This window comes from Hibiscus syriacus, unplaced genomic scaffold (genome assembly GCF_006381635.1).
Source record: "Hibiscus syriacus cultivar Baekdansim isolate YM2019G1 unplaced genomic scaffold, ASM638163v2 tig00109987_pilon, whole genome shotgun sequence".
In the NCBI taxonomy this organism is placed as follows: domain Eukaryota; kingdom Viridiplantae; phylum Streptophyta; class Magnoliopsida; order Malvales; family Malvaceae; genus Hibiscus; species Hibiscus syriacus.
Window position 1 is genome coordinate 124,757 of NW_024062550.1, and position 6,911 is coordinate 131,667.

The window sequence follows — 6,911 nt, forward strand, 5'->3', positions numbered from 1 at the left end:
AAAGCTCAGTAATACAGAACTACCAGATGATGCTACATGACATGTAGATAAATGGAAAGCCATATAATTTCCTTATTGAATCATACGTATACCAGCTTGTAGAATAATTTGGGGTTCACTTAGAAGTTCATCGAGTAGAAGCCATGAATCTCAGTTCATAAGAAACCTTTCAAAGTATGACATTTTCAGGAGATCGAATAGGATGTCTAGTGTGTTCCAACAGTATAATAAAATCATAATAGGTACAAATCATAGTCCAGTAAATCTCACAATTTCGTAAAAGAGTTTAACTTTTGAAAATCATAGTTTAAACCCTTTTCTGGTACACCATCAGTAGTTCCCAAAATTATTTTCCATATAGCTTACTTTATGCACATAGCAAAAAGAAAGCCGACTTAAGGATAGGCTATGAAGCTTGTATCCTTAAGCCCAAGTCAATAAGTCCATATAGCTTACCCTAAGCACACAGCAAAGGAAAGCCGACCTAATGAAACATCTTGGGGCCCTCAAGAGTCACATTAGGCCCATTTAGCTTGATCAGAGCTATTCCATCGTAATTCAATTCCAAAATTCAATTGCACCGTGACATAAATTCCATAAATCCAAAAACATGGTAATCATATACCATTTTAAAACAAAAATTAGATAGCAGCCATATACTATAATTGTCACATTAAATTGGTGCATCCATAAAACAATAACCAATGAATTCGGTGTACCACATATTAAAACCAATAAAACAGTTCAGTAATAAGTAGGGAACACACTAGAGAATCCAAGTATTTTCAGAGGCCATTGTAGTTATCATTTTGGATAACATGAAACTTATGGAATTTGATCGAATTCCAGGAATAAGGTTCTATTGAGGAGAATCGATTACTAACCGATCTAGCCAGACATTTAAGGTTGATACATTAGAATCCCACTATATTTTCGTGTGCATTAGGAAAACGTTCAGGAACCTTTATACATAATAATTCTAAATTCATATTTACTGCAAGTGATTCCATTACCCAAACAATCAGGGGTATTCAGGAATATACTTTGAATTCATAGGATTTCAGCCCAATTGAACCAAATGAGATATTCAGAATCTTTTCCTTCTGCGTTACTTGTTTTTTTTTCCAAACATGACCGAAGTGATTTTAGATGAAATATAGAATCGAAGATTCAAGTCATTTACAATCTACGACAATCGATCATATTATCAAACAACTCGAGTTACACAACTCTCAAACTGATGCATGTCAACAAGTCAATTCATTATCCTTCCAGTGTATTCACTCTTTAATACCATAATGCAAATCCATAGATCATCCCCATAATCATCACTGAATAAATCTTCCAACGGTCTTTATTTCATTTCCACGTTTCAACAATGTCAGGAAATACTGACGTACTTGATCCATGGCTCATAACCCATAATGACAATTCATCATGTAAGTTCAACAGTGTTTCCAAACTCATCAAATCACCTATTTACTCCTCAGTCATTGAGGTTACTTAGTTCGTTTAGTAAGCAAGTCTATCTCGGTTACTTTAGATTTTTCAAGAATAATGCAGACATTTCTGAATTTCAAATACATGTTGTACTTCCTTTCAGTTCAATTTAGTCATATAATAAAGTCATTTTGGTATTCGTGGTTAATTTGTCTCACGAATACCCACTTATTAGTACTGTATGCGCTCTAGAGTTTAGCTGAGCCAATTACTTCCAGAATTATCATCGCTCCAAATTTGAGAAGAAGACCAAACATTCAAGTGGTAACTATATCATTCAGGTAATGATATAGCACTAGCGTTGGTTGATCACTTAAGTTGCATTCCATAATTTTTACTGGTAGCACAACATCCATGTTTATTTGGATTTCTTAATTAATCCAAGACATTTACTTATTATAGGTCATAAGGGTATTTTGGTCATTTTGGTGCTCAGTTTTATTCCATTCATTTCAGAGCTCAAGGGTATTCAATCATTCTTGAGCTTGGTGAAATTCTTGGTCATTTGCATACTAGAGGTATTTTGGTCATTTCCATACTAGGGGTATTTTGGTCATTTCACAGATCCATTGTATTACAATCATTTCCTTCTATCCGATCTTATTATTAAATTTAAACTTATCATTTACTTCAATCATTTCAAACAATTCTCACAAAAGAGCATCATTGATAAATCATTCTTCAGGTATTTACTTATAACTCCGATATTTTCGGGTCAAGTGTCTTCTCAGATTTTACAAACGGAATATCATGAATTTTTCTGCACAAAGACAAGATCTTAACAATTAAATTCGTACTTAATCGAGTTAAGTACAAATCCTCAAAGTATTTTCTCCTTCAGGGTCAACTCGGATTATTTTACCTCTCAAGGCATTTTCGTAATTTCTTAACCAGATAATTTTCGATATTAGCTCTTAACGAAAATAATTATAATTTAAAGATCCTATGGTCAATTGCTTTCCCGAACATTCTCTGATCTTTAAATTATTCCTTAACAAACTTCTAGCATATTGCGCAAACCCTTTTTGGTGTTAAAACCAGTTATCCAAATTTTCTAAACAAAATCATTATTTCTTATGCACATCTATAATTATATCGGATCAATATATCTTTTCAGAATTATTAACCAACTTCCAGGGATAATTCTTGTTATCCTACAACATAAGGGTATTTTCATAATTTTTCACTACGGAGTATTCTCATAATTTCATCATCCAAGTACCTTTATAGAGATAAATTATAATTCACATAGTCAGGACTAATTCCTTTATCACTCAATAACAGAACTTGTAATTCAAGAGAGTCTTAACTAATTTATCACTTAAATTGTATTCGGTTCGAATCCATCCATAATCAAACAGACATGATAGACCAATCATATATATGTCCATATTTATCCATTATCAACATGTTCCATAAAGCATAAAGAGGTAGTAAAGTATTACCTCGATTTTCGTACAATACTGATCGACCATAAAATTCCATTCGAACGCCCTCGATCCTTAATTCAACTTCCCATAATTCCTCAAATACATAACAATATAAATTTCATCAAAAACGTGACTTAATTCCGAAAAACGGGTCGAATCGGGTGATTAATCAGTTAAAACCAACTTACCGGGTTCGAATTTGACGAAACGGATTTCAGAATCGGACTTAGGACGTCAACAAAATCCAAAATATTACACTTGAATTCCAGCTCACCAACTTGATTTCTAGCTTCCAATCTTTTTCTAACGAACACGGATAATTTATCGTACAGATACGACTTCAGTAATTTTCCTCGCCATAAAAATAACTTGTTAGGATCTAATTAATAATTTGAGGATCCAATTGTTAAAACTATAAACTTTAAGAGTCAACATAATTTTTAATTACTAAAATTAGGGACTAAATCGATCTTAATAAAACTATAATGTCATAATCATAATAATATGAAAGCTAAGAGACAAGGTTGAGATGTTAACACTTGGATGTCTTACCTTGCAATTTCCCCCTTTTTACTTTATCAACTAAACCCACGTGATCCTTAGCCATAATATATTCCAAGTAACTTTTTTTTAAAGCACTCTTCGACCAGTGCTTATTCTCATGCGGTGGCAGACCCCATTTCAGTCGTTTATAAAGGCCAACTTCGATACTCGTTATGTTCCTCAGCGTATATGGCGGAAGGTATATCGGTCGTTGATGCTGTTATCATTGCTGCAGAGCTGGAAATTGAAGCGTCGGGTTTAATCTTTTCAAGCATGCTCGTTTAGAGTGGTTCCCCGTACTGCAAATATGATGGATCACTTTCTAGTCGTTGAGTCGTTGGTTGATTTGATGTTTGGAAGAAGCTCCACCAAGAGTAGAAGATCAAGCGTCGAAGGATTATCAATGGCTCGACCCGCCTAGATAATTGTTGGAAGCGTTTGTTCTGGTGCTCGTGCAGGTTCTGGTTTTTGTTTTGCTCCTCGCTGTTGTTCGTTTCATGGTTCTTCTCTGGTGCAAGGAGTTTGAATGGCCGACAGTCTGGTTTTGCTTGTGTTTAATTTATGGGTCTGTATTATAGCCAGCTAGTTTCCACTTGTGGTTCTCTATTTTCCATATTATAAAAGTAATAATAATAATAATCAACTTCACATCATTTCCATTATTTTATTTTTCTTTTGTCAACAAATCCAACTGTCAATCAACAAGCATGAAATGATATAACATATCTTCTAAGCTATGCTAAACAATTATTTACCAATCATACTTTATACCCTTTCACATATTTTAAACTAAAATAAATCTAACCCTATATTGGGGTGTGACAATTCTCCCCTCCTTAAAAGAATTTCGTCCTCGAAATTCATTCATGTCACATAATTGTATAAATGAAACTTCCAACAGTTCTTTCAAATCTTTCAATAACTTTTACAAAAGTACTATTCCTCCACTTATCCTTAACCAGCTGAGTATACATTCTTATCATAAATTTTCAATATTTCAATAAAAGAATCCGAACGAAAATTTACTTGAGTAATTAATTCAGTCTTTGTCATGGGAATAGACTCATAGAGTAGTAGTATATCCAAATTTCATTTCCGAAGTCAAGTCAGAATTTTTCAGATAAATAACTCTTACATGGATCGTGAAGTACTTCACAGCGTTTAGACAGATGTTACTGGCATTCTTTTTTGTACAAGTATAGCCTTAACGGATAGAACTTCGGTTTACTCATTACAGATAGGGACTCAACCTTGTAGTTCCAGCTCAGAGATGTACGATTGCAGTCTAGGGGCATGTACTGATCAGACATATTTTGACATTCGACCGGCCGGTCTAACTTGAAAATTTTTGACTCAAACCATAGCTCTGATACCACTAAATGTAACCCCCTCAGACCGATTCGGGAAGTCACATTAGGGCCACCGGAGTGACCCACCGTAAAAATAGCAGAAATTTTAAAACTTTTTATCAGAACATGTAAACTTATAAAATCATTTATCACTATTTAAAAATAAAACATATTTCCAAACTCGTATATAAATCAAAATACAATTACATGCCCCCTAATCACAAGTACCATACTCTGCAACCACGCCGGAAGAACTCCCTTATTGAAGTCGATAGATACACTGGTACAATTGTTTTAACCTGAAAAGGTGAGTAATAGAGTGAGCTTTGGAAAGCTCAGTAATACAGAACTACCAGATGATGCTACATGACATGTAGATAAATGGAAAGCCATATAATTTCCTTATTGAATCATACGTATACCAGCTTGTAGAATAATTTGGGGTTCCCTTAGAAGTTCATCGAGTAGAAGCCATGAATCTCAGTTCATAAGAAACCTTTCAAAGTATGACATTTTCAGGAGATCGAATAGGATGTCTAGTGTGTTCCAACAGTATAATAAAATCATAATAGGTACAAATCATAGTCCAGTAAATCTCACAATTTCGTAAAAGAGTTTAACTTTTGAAAATCATAGTTTAAACCCTTTTCTGGTACACCATCAGTAGTTCCCAAAATTATTTTCCATATAGCTTACTTTATGCACATAGCAAAAAGAAAGCCGACTTAAGGATAGGCTATGAAGCTTGTATCCTTAAGCCCAAGTCAATAAGTCCATATAGCTTACCCTAAGCATACAGCAAAGGAAAGCCAACCTAATGAAACATCTTGGGGCCCTCAAGAGTCACATTAGGCCCATTTAGCTTGATCAGAGCTATTCCATCGTAATTCAATTCCAAAATTCAATTGCACCGTGACATAAATTCCATAAATCCAAAAACATGGTAATCATATACCATTTTAAAACAAAAATTAGATAGCAGCCATATACTATAAATTGTCACATTAAATTGGTGCATCCATAAAACAATAACCAATGAATTCGGTGTACCACATATTAAAACCAATAAAACAGTTCAGTAATAAGTAGGGAACACACTAGAGAATCCAAGTATTTTCAGAGGCCATTGTAGTTATCATTTTGGATAACATGAAACTTATGGAATTTGATCGAATTCCAGGAATAAGGTTCTATTGAGGAGAATCGATTACTAACCGATCTAGCCAGACATTTAAGGTTGATACATTAGAATCCCACTATATTTTCGTGTGCATTAGGAAAACGTTCAGGAACCTTTATACATAATAATTCTAAATTCATATTTACTGCAAGTGATTCCATTACCCAAACAATCAGGGGTATTCAGGAATATACTTTGAATTCATAGGATTTCAGCCCAATTGAACCAAATGAGATATTCAGAATCTTTTCCTTCTGCGTTACTTGTTTTTTTTTCCAAACATGACCGAAGTGATTTTAGATGAAATATAGAATCGAAGATTCAAGTCATTTACAATCTACGACAATCGATCATATTATCAAACAACTCGAGTTACACAACTCTCAAACTGATGCATGTCAACAAGTCAATTCATTATCCTTCCAGTGTATTCACTCTTTAATACCATAATGCAGATCCATAGATCATCCCCATAATCATCACTGAATAAATCTTCCAACGGTCTTTATTTCATTTCCACGTTTCAACAATGTCAGGAAATACTGACGTACTTGATCCATGGCTCATAACCCATAATGACAATTCATCATGTAAGTTCAACAGTGTTTCCAAACTCATCAAATCACCTATTTACTCCTCAGTCATTGAGGTTACTTAGTTCGTTTAGTAAGCAAGTCTATCTCGGTTACTTTAGAGTTTTCCAGAATAATTCAGACATTTCTGAATTTCAAATACATGTTGTACTTCCTTTCAGTTCAATTTAGTCATATAATAAAGTCATTCTGGTATTCATGGTTGATTTGTCTCACGAATACCCACTTATTAGTACTGTATGCGCTCTAGAGTTTAGCTGAGCCAATTATTTCCAGAATTATCATCGCTCCAAATTTGAGAAGAAGACCAAACATT